The following is an 11,774-nucleotide window of genomic DNA, read 5'->3' on the forward strand; positions in this document are numbered from 1 at the left end:
TGTTTCACTTCCATACAATAGGGTACAGTGCAATTCACATAGAATGTCCTAGATTTTCCAATACTCAGATTATTTGAAAGCAAACAGGTGCCCATTTTGTTTTTATTTAATTTATTTTTTTTTATTTCGTGTTTTGTTTGTTTTTCCATCAGAATTACAACTAGACTTTCACTGTGAATCACAGCTATCTCTCTTAGTGTTGTATGTATTTATTTTGAAAAATCATTGTCATCTTGCATTTTCCAATGTTCTAGTCTCAAATGTAATAAAGACGTGAGCGTATGTGTGAGTAAAAAAAAAACATACTGATGTTACGCAATTGTTTCAGTGAAACAAGTTATGAGAGGATGGCAGTTTTTACAAGAAACTGCAGTGTTCTGTACAAATTGAATAGTAAAATGAATTTTGGTTAAATGTAACCATTTTTCTTTTTTGTAAATGTATACTTTATGCTGTTTGGCCTCATGCTCATTGGACTGGTGGCAGAAACACTGGATTTTCCTTAATCCTGATTCTACAAAGATGAACTAGCGCTATAAAAATAAACAGTATGGATTGGACTTATTAAGGTTTCAATTTCAGTCTGTCTGATTCAGTTAGGAAATGAGAAGAGACTGATTGAACTGATGCAGTTTCTGCTAAATGTTTTTATTTTTTTGTAGTCTGGCCTCACAGGGCCAGATATGACTTTGGCCCCACGTGACCAAAAGCTCACCATCTAGAGCAAACTTTGAAATTGAGGACTAGTAGCCTGTTGAGAACGATTGCTACGTCTACTGGCTTTTCTTCTGAGACTGGCGCCAACGTCTGCGTTCCCATGCACTTTTAGCCAAAGACTTTGGATCCTCTTTTTTGCGCTGCCTTTGGAAGGTGTTTGGTTTGGTTTGGTTTAGACTTTAGATTTTGTTAATGCTTTATACATCCCTTGCTACATTTAACCCACTTTTCACCATAGATATCTCCATGTTAATATAAATATGGCTACACAAGACCTTAGTCTGCAACTTCACACACATGCAATAAATAACTATTAAAATGGCATCCAAAGATAATTAACATTTTAATTGAACTTTCATAAATAAATGCCTTTATCAAAGTAAAAAATCAAAGCGGTCACTAGCAGGGTTCTAATTTCCTTTGTCATACAACTGGTTCATTTAGCACCACAAATGGATGTTGATTGCTATTCCCCAGTTGTGTGGAAAATACTCTCTGGTCTAGAGATGTATCGTTTCATTTGACACTAAGAATGGTCCTAGTTTTATGTCGGTGTTCTGTTTTGTTATGCTTTTTGGTTGTCGCCTTGTTATATCTTGATATCACAGACTGCTTGCATACAGCAATTTCAGTTCCATAAATAATGCTAACTTAGGGGACCATAAATCTTGAGAAAATCTGTTGTGTTCTCCCTCTGATCAGATATTTGTTTCCTTTTTCATGAATGTAATTTTGTGTCGTACAAAATGGTTGTGTGCTTGAAAATTGTATCACTATAATATTACAGTCTGCTGTCCTTTAAATGTGCTAGGGTTGACTGTAAACCTCATGCCAGGTTTGCTTCAACTTCATTCACATGTCTAAGAGTTTTTTGTTTGAGGATTTATTTAATATGGGTAAAATGGAACATCTGGAGAAAGTTGTGACTTGCAAATATATTTTTGTATGTTGTGAAATTAAGAGAAATCTGATGAATTAATGGACACAATGACTTTATTGAAACTAATTGAGAAAGGCCAATCACGGGATACTACATGTTTGTGTTTAACATTAGCAGGAGGGCAAATTTTGACCACTTTAACATGCTTGTCACCATATAGCGGATTGTATCAGGTCATGTATGCTGTTTTTTGTATGAGCCCTGAGTTGTGCACGTATTGTAATTTTATGAAGATGGTTATTCGTTAATGGATCGTGTTGACAATTATTGTTATATGTATATTTGGTGCCACGGTGTGTGTAATAATTGCCCATCTCACAATGTTGTCTGAACAATGTATTGTGGTAATAAAATTCAATTTTATTTATATAGAGCCAAAACAATTAAATTGTCTCAAGGCGCTTTACAGAGCAAGCACAATGGCAACAGGGGCAAGATTAAAATCTCCCTGTTAATCAGGAAGGAACCTTATGCACAACCACAGCACATAAGGGGTGACCCATCTGCTGGGAGGAGATTGGAAGGAGGGTGGGGGTGGCAGAAGGGGAAGGGGAAGGGAAACAAGTGGTAAAGTTACACAGCATGCATTTCATAGATGTACATAATAAATATAAATAAATATATATACATACATGCATCATAATATATACATAATGCATACAAAAACAGCTTAGTGGGTGTACAGTGTGCTCATTTTATTAGCTTTCAGTTTTGTTATGTTTAGTTATGGTTGGCTGTCATGGTGCATGCAAATTTCAGTTAGGATGGCAGGATACACAACAGAGCCTAACTGGCTGGAGACAGCCGCAACACGCGCTGAATGGTGTACCTGGGATCCGTACAGGCCCTCCTTACCGATACAACATACGCTGTCTGTAGCCCAGTTTTATTGATGTGGGAGAGTTATGTTTGGTTATGCTGGGTGGCTCGTGCAACGGGTGATGGGGTTAAATTATTTGGCTATAGGATGCATTAAAGAGGAATGCCTTTAGTCTCGGTTTAAATATGGAAAGGGTGTCTGCATCTCTGCTATGTATACACTTGAGTCCCTGGACATGTCATACTCAATGTAAGTTTAATATCCTTTGATTCAACCATACTGCCTTCCTCACAGTAGTAGTGACCAAGTGGTAGGCTAGCACTTAGTGAAATAAGCAGCTCTGATTACTTTGAGTGTTTCTTTAGTTGTTAGTATGCTAAACAACTCTAAGTTCACTTGACCTATTATAGAACACCATCCAGTGGTAAAACCGTGATTGAAATTTGAATGGTGGTAAATAGAGATGCCGTGTATTTCGCGAAGTGCCATCTGGAAATAACTAAAGCCCAATTTACGGTTTTCACAGACACAAAGACCTGGAGAGCCCTCCGTCGTTGCAAGCCCTGTCAATACGCCGCTTTCAAGCCCAATTTATGGTCGTCCGTTTACAGAGACACGGAGAGCCCTCTCAGTCCTTTCAAACCCTCTCCGTGGCCTGATGTGCACCTCCCAAATTTTGGAACTATCCGTCTCCATCAATATATCGCTGTTTACCTTGTGGGTAGTAGCATGCTGGCATTAGATAGCTGACAAAAGATAGAACAACTTTTATGTACAAAAACGACCATCTACTCTAAATGTTACATAAGGTCCAATGGATTGAGCTCAATTGACTACAGGTTTGAATACAAAAAAATTGTCCACATTCTTGTTGTTGTCTTAGACATGAGAGGATGGAAGTGATAAATGAAATAAAAAAACCCAAACCCTTCGACGCGTTCAGTTAAAGGCAATTTGTGTAATACAGTGCAGGTAGATTAAACACTCAACAATACATGCCAGTGCATTTTCTCTCCCATGTCTATGTTGTGATCGCTCTTCCTCAGAGAAGGCTGGAGTTGAAAGATGGGTGAAATGCATCTCCATATTTGTGACTTTGTGCAAACAGTGTAAGACAATCTTGCGAAACGAGACTACAACAACCAGCTAAACTGTATTTTGTTATATATATATATATATATTTTTTTTTATCTGTCATTTCAGATTGGGTGTTGCCAGAAGCCACATCAAGAAAATCTCTGTAACTCTGCAAAGTAAAGCAAACCTCTTTCTGTCCCATTGAAAGATAATGATCATATGAGAACCTCTCTTAAAGATTCGGTCATCACCATTTAAATAACATTAAACTAATGTAATGACTGGTTAATTACACATGGTCCTCTTCAGGTATTTTGTCAGATATTTTCAAATGTCTATCTGGAGTAGGTTTTGCATTTAACAGAAGTTGACTATAGGAAATATCTGGGAAATATATTACATGTTGTGGAATTTTACTTACAGTACATAGTATAGGCCTATAGCGGTTGGATAGTGTGAATGCTTACATTCCTTACAAAAAGACCTTTGCATAGGCTAAAACTGCAGCTTCTGACATTAGCTGACAGCCCATTCACTGAGAGTAGACGTTCTGTCTGCGGACATACTTGATAATTATCTACGGCTTTCATGCCTTAGTTGTGCTGGCTGAACATGTGGGTGTCATCTGAAAGGCAGCGATGGCCTAGACGTTTCCTGTATGGTGAAGAAAAGCCTATTTGTCTTTAACTTTAACCTGAATACTATAGCACTTGCGGGTTGTGCTTAACACATTTTTGCTCCAACTTGGCTTACAGGCTTTACTATAGGCTATATGTTAATTCAACAATTTAGGAAAATTCACCACCTTTTTACAAACAGGTCATAGGATCCACATACAGTAGAAATGCAGGGGTGGCATTCCTAAACCTTGTATTAATGACACTTAATTTACTAAATTAGGATTGTTTAAATACTTGCTACACATTGGAGTTCAAATGCTGCCGCTAATATTCTGATATGTTTGCAACGGCTTCTTCAATGATTGTGTAACAGAAACACACTGGCTACAGACCAAACATTCACTTGTTACTCGAGGTTGTTTGAACTCGACTGAACTTTTGACCCTTAATGTACATGATACAATACAATTCTACCGTGAGAAACTGCGCACTTCATTACATTGTGGGCGGGGTTAGCGGTAGGCTAGATGAAGAACATTGCACACCTGAGCAGGAATCAGTACGGAGTTCTACCGACATAAGGGACTTTACTTGCACTACGTTGTCGTCGGTTACCAACATAAAAGTACATTTTGCATTGAAAGAGAAGCATGGACAACCTTGTCACCGTAATGAACAGCCATGATCTGAAAAGAGAGGACCAGGGAAGTCCAGACACCGCAGTAAAGGAATATAGGAAAACAGGAGATGAGGAACGCATTCAATCCCGTAGTGGTGACCCTGCGCAGAAGCCACCTTATTCGTATGTGGCTCTAATAGCAATGGCCATCGAAGAGAGCCAGGAGAAAAAGTTAACACTGAGAGGAATTTATCAATTCATTATCTCCAAATTTCCCTACTTTCAGGCAAGTCAAAAGGGGTGGAAGAATAGCATCCGACATAACCTCAGCCTTAACGAATGTTTTGTGAAGGTTCCCAACCTGAATGGAGGGGAGAGGAGAGGCAATTACTGGATGCTGGACCCTGCCTATGGAGACATGTTCGATAAAGGGAACTACAGACGTCGGAGACGGCTGAAGCGTTCGTACAGGCCCACCGCTTCACCGTTCCTGCCGGGAACGCCGGTGCTGAGTGTACCTGAGCCCCATTACTTTCACCAGGAACCAGTTTACTGGCAAACACCATACGTCAGCAACGTGTGGAGCGCACCCGAGGGCAGTCCATCCTCACCGGGCTCACTCTACCAACAGACGGTGTCCACCAGCGGTAACGCATGTCCGATGACTTTCCCTGATTCTCCCGTGATGTATTACCATATTCAACCCTCCAGCAGCCGGTGGTCTTGGCCCTCGGATGTCCTGATGTCCCACAGCGGCCCCACTGGGAGTCTCCCTCAACTCTCTTATGCCAGGTATCCCGAGATGGAGCAACTGCATTCGTATGAGTGACACTGTGCATCCGGACTTTGGCCAGGTGTGTAAAGATGCATAATTAAAAAAAGAAAGCTTTCTGTCATGAGGCTTGGCGCAGTCAAGATGTATCTCCTACCTCAAGTTCTTAATGCAAATCCAAAACAAGTTTACTTATGGTTCATTAGACAGTTCGTTTAAAGTTTTGTATAATTAATGAATTTCTTTAGAAATTGCATTCTTGTTTTACAAATATACTGGTTGTACATGTGGTCTTAGCGTATATTTTTGCTACTACACCTAGCCTATTAGATTATTTCAGTGCTGCTGCAACCATCATGTTGTACGACGATATCCTTGGTCAGGAACTTTCTTTATATATAAGGCTATAAACCACGTGGATCTGTTGATAACTGGTCATCATGCTGTCTCAGCTGACATTTAATTAGTGGAAAAGTAGTTCCCCATTGACAGAGTATGTTTTAAGTTTTACACTGTTTGTTAATACTGTTGCAAAATTATTTTCTAATAAAAAGTACTTTTTTCTAAGATCGACTCAGTTGTACGACACATGATGAAACTCTGGTTAAAAGTCGAAACTTTAAAAGGCTAATGAAAATTAGGGTTACAAGTAAGTTGTCTGAAACAAGTTGAGAAGTAACGTAAGCATACACCTGCTGCGTTTGGTTCACACTTGGCTTTAGACATAAGCTACAAATATTTTTTTAAAGTATTCATATTGCAAGGATTTATATTTAATTTATATTTTAAGGATGTATACTCTTGAGTGTTGCATCATGTCTACATTGTCAAAGTCATATTTGTGCATCTGCATTTTCTACACACCCATGCATCTATCCTGTAAGTTGAGTTTTTCCCCCTTTTAGATGACCTGTCACATGAATGCCATCTAGTGGACAACATTGAAGAACATATTGATTTTACCAAGTGATGTTTTTTCAGGCGATTTGACACGCCTTAATTCATGTACTGAGCATGTTCATTCACTTTAATGAAGCCTTTTGAAGCGCTTTAATATTTTAAGGTGATTTGATAAGTAACTTGATAAAGCATTTAAATCAATAGGGATGGGAATTGATAAGATTTCAGCGATTCCGATTCCATTTTCGATTCTGCTTATCAATACGATTCCTTATCGATTCTCATTGGGCAAGGGGGGAAAAAAGAGTACAACTGGGTTTATTAACATCAATTTTCTTTTATATAATATTCTCTGAATAGATGAAGGTTTAAACAAAACAAGGCTGCGTGCGTGTGATGCCATCGCACGCGCAACAGCACTGGAATCGATATCGGAATGGTAAGGACTTTGGCTAACGATTCCAAGGAATTGATCCACTTGGAACCGGTTCTCGATTCCCATCCCTAACAATCAATGATTAATGGGATGAATGTAATTTCCTGTTGCATATTTATATATATATACATTCATCAAGTTGACATCACCTGAATGGTAAGTGAATATGAGAAGGTGGTTAGATGGGACCAAATCGTTTTTGTGTGTGAAAATTATGTAATGATTTGTAACGATGAAAAGGTTTGAGGTGGTTATAACTGTTGTGATAACATTTTCATTTAATTATCATTGGTAGGAGAAGTCTGCATGTGATTAATACTGATAAGTCGCCTAACATCAGCATATCATAGAGCATAACAACAACATAACATGAAATTAAGAAGGGTTTAAAGGGCTATGTTGATGGTTTTGAGAATATGGATCTCAGTTTGGAGAAATGTGCTAGATCGCTAAAGGAAATCTGTTAGTCCTCTACAACATAGTAATGCACCTGTCCAATAAACACAGTAGTCAGTTAAGCAATTTCAATGGTCAGTTTCACCCACTGTGTTAAAACTGATACAATAATGGCATATGCATGTATGGCATCTGTCATATTCTATCATATTAGTCATCTTGCCATTGTCCAATGATACAATACTGTTCTGTGACCATCGTTGGTAATTGTCATGACCGCACAATCTTTTAGATGCTGTGACGGCCTGTCTCACATGCTAATTAGCTGTCATAGCTTCAAACATGAAACTGGTGTCATGAGGTGTATGTATGGACACTAAGTGTAATGTCAAGTTATGACAGGATATGCTATGTAGAATGGCATGGTTATGCCAACATTATTACGGATAGGTGGACAGTTTTCAGGTTACCATTTCAGCCAGGGTAATTCCCTGCCATTCTACAGGAGCCTTGGTTGGTCATCTAAGGAATTTCCATTAGGAAATACAAGCATAAACATGAAATTATTTCATACATCCATTCTATTTCTCAAAATCAAACCATTTTGAAATCTTGACTTAGCTTTATATATTTTATGCAGAACTGAATTACTATTATCTTGTTAGAATTGCTACAGAATTATATATATATATATATATAAAAATATTTGGTAAATCAAACTAAATCGTTCACAATCAAATATGAGGCACACCAACCAATGAATTTAAATATTATGTTACTAAAAAAAAGGAATATTCAAACTAAGTGTGTTTATTATACTAATTTGCTTCCTTTGCTTCATGGAAATCCTTAGGTAACCTGTTTTGTGAAATTACCCATAAGTGATCAAAATGTGTGCAGCAGTTACCGTATCTACTGAATCTTTTTAGTAATTTGTTTTCTGTTAAATGTTAGCACTCACTTGATGATCCACTGCTCAAACTTTAAACCAACAAAAGGAAAAGGTTGGAATATTACAGGAATTGTAGGTTTACTTTCAATAATGTGTAAGTCTATTTCATCATTTACAAAGTCTACACAGATTCCATGGTTCGCTTTCTTGCGTTTTTGCGAAAAAGAAAAAAACCTGCCCTCTCCTGGATACATGTGCTCTCTGCCCTCTCCTGGATACATGTGCTTTCTGCCTCTCTTGGATACATGTGCTTTCTGAAAGTGCCCCCGGATGGTGATCAGTAAGTGTATCTAAACTTCTAACTTGTCAAAGTTTACTATACTGTTTAAAGTCATCAGTGGTAAAAATAAAAAAAACGTGCACACATACCTTTCAAAGTAGTGGAGAAATTACGAGCCTCTTGAAATGATAAAAAAAAACATTTTATACATGAAGATTTTGAACTTGATCTTGAGTTTCTGTGAAGATGACATTGCAAAGATCAATGGGGAAAAGTAACTTCCAACATTTCCATTTTGTTACTTTGCTAATTAACATTTTTTTTTAAGATTTATTTTTGGGCTTTTTATGCCTTTGTTTGGATAGGACAGTTGAAGATGTGACAGGAAGCGAGGCGGAGAAGAGGTGGGGGAAGGATTGGGAAATGACACCAGGCCAGACTTGAACCTGTGTCCCCTCAGGCGATGTAGCCCGTAAGTGGGGGGCTTTATCGGCTTGCGCCACCGTGCCCCGTTTCACAACATTTAATGAATTGATAATCACTCTTAACTCAGGCTTAAACATTTACATTTGTCTGTACACTAAAACAAAGTTCTCACAAGGCGCCATTTTCCTACTGTTAGTTTTATTATTTAGGTGGCAAAGATGCAATTTTAGTGTGCTTGCAGTGTGGCAGAGGAATGGACCTTCAATCCGACTAGTTCTTGGTGCTCTTTGTCTGTGCACTTCCCCTCCTCTTATGGTGGGCTGGTGCAGTGCTCTGCTCTGTAGTAAACTGCTGAAATGGTGGGTGGATGCAGGTGAAGGGGGACGTCGCTTTATTTGGCTCACAGTTTCTGTTCTGCACAAAGACTTCCTGTTTTTACCAGCTGCTCTTCATGTTGCACCCAAAGCACGGTTTTGTTTTTGCTAGTTGGCGTAAGGATAGGTGGACAACATCATGTTTCAGAATGCCTCTCATTTTATTTGTGTAACACTGACTATATGTGTGTCCTGAGATGGTATGCAATTGATTGTTTGTGTTTCAAAGTTTATGACAGAAGATTGAATTTGCATTGTATTATCAGACTTCTGTATTTCCTCCAGAAATGATCCTATATTGTCAACCCTGGGTGTTTGAATGCCACCATGAATAACTATACTGCCATTCATTTACTGATTATATCTTAGTATTAATTATTCAATGGGAGCTCTGCAGCAATCATTATAACATCTATTATGTCAGGCTGATAACACCTTCTGTAATATAATGATGCCATAGGTTAGTACAAATAACAGAAAACGTGACCGTTATGCCGTTAAAGGCTATTCATTACATTGACATAGGCTACTAAGGACATTCTTTTGGCAAAACTTCTGCAATTGGCTATTTGTTTGTACATCCCGTGGCTTTAGGAATAGTGTTCACGACTTGTTCCGTTGTGAAAATGTCAACACAATGTTCACCAATGTTATCTCGCAGCCTATGCCTGTCAGCTTTGAGTAGCCTAGAGGAACTGCTTGCTAATGTTTGCGGTTAGACAGGACATCTTTCTGGAACTCCCACATATTCGTAAAAACTGACCAACTTTTTTTTTTTGAATTATTATTATTATTTGTGGAACCATCCAGTTCCCTTTGGAGGCACTGGTGGCACAAAATTATTGCTGACTAGGTCCCTATAAATACCATCTTCTCTATTATATCCTTAATAGATTGTTTGCCAGTCTGTCTGTCTATCGTTACACAAATATTCCAACGTATAACCAAGATTAGCAGATATTTTTTCACCTCGTATTTATTTAGGCCGCTGACGGCTATGGCGCCCCTCAATCAAATGGATTTAGGTTATTTATAGGAAAAAAGTCCAAATGTACTCAAATAGTCTTGATGATACATCACTTACAGCAGTCCTACACCACAGTCAAAACATGTTATGTTTTGGTGTACATGCAGAACATAGAGATAATAAAATTATGTATTTAAGATGTTCAGTAGGCCCCGTTCTATTTGGCAGCAGGCTACCTCATTCGAAACTGTTATTGTAGCCATACTAGTCTTCTAATTGCATATGTGCAGCCTTGACTTAGGTAGTCAACGCGAATGTCTGGTCGTGGCGATCGTTCCTTATGTTACGAAGGCTTTGAAAGTTAGAAGAGCTTATTATTACAGGCGATTAAACACGGCGTGTGGATGATGCCATGCGCCAGTAAAAGGAAACGTCCAAATATGATCACAGGCTCTCAGACGTTGACGTATGAACTATGATTGCAAAGATCTGCGCTCTTCCCCAGTGTAAGGGATCGTAGCCCTTGTGTTATCAAAATGTGAAACGTGTAAACTAGCCCGATACAAGTTTCATATTAACAGAAAATATTAGGCTTTAAGGATGTGGAGACCACTGTTAGTGGATAGAAAATGTAGACTAAGTGTGAACTATAAGAGTCACACAGAACCATCCATTGGTAGGCTACTTGGTTTGAAGTAGGCCTGCCTGTTCACGACAAACATACAAACAGATAGTACAAACTTGAGTGATGGAACATAACCAACGCCACGGGTGGCATGGCTTTATCTTTGAAGAAAAGTAAAACCTATCGTGGTCTGTATGTTCGCTTCTGTCCAATCGCCTGTTGGTTTGCTGTATGTCTAAGGGTGACTGGTTGACCTGCCAATACCCATAATAAAAGAACAACGTTTTAAGACACGGAGGCTACTTTAGTTCATTCCTTTGTAAAGTTCCGATTAACCAATGGCATGAATTATGAATAACTTCAAAATGCATAGCCTAGAAAGCTTAACATGAGCGTTGTGGCGAAGAACAGGCCACCTACCATATGCAAACTTTAGAGATGATCCCTCCCCCCAGTTCAATGTTCTGGGAGATCTCGCAGAGCACACTGTAGATCTTCACCTCCTCCCTGACACCCAAATAGACTTCGCAGTCGTGTGGCTTGACGGCGAGGAATTGTAAACTGTTGTGTTCTCATAGTCAAGAGGATTCTCCATCCTGACATCAAGGACTGTCGAAAGCAACATTATGGATAACTAAAATGGAATTATGACCAACTGATAAGTCTTCTAACGCTGAGGCAAGTGGGTGGTTTGCCCTACATTTTAAGCATCATAACTGTCTTTTTCGTGTTGTGGTAGGCTATTGGCGTGGACATCATTACGAGCATCGCGTACGCCGGTTTTAAAGACGTCGTCACCTAAATAGAAAATGTTTGTTTCATGCATGACTGGCTAAATACATTGCTGTATTCCCGACAAGGAAACATTTTGGTGGTGTATTATTTTCAGTCGGTGTCAGTTACATATTTTGAT

Source organism: Sprattus sprattus (genome assembly GCF_963457725.1).
Source record: "Sprattus sprattus genome assembly, chromosome: 16".
Taxonomy (NCBI): domain Eukaryota; kingdom Metazoa; phylum Chordata; class Actinopteri; order Clupeiformes; family Clupeidae; genus Sprattus; species Sprattus sprattus.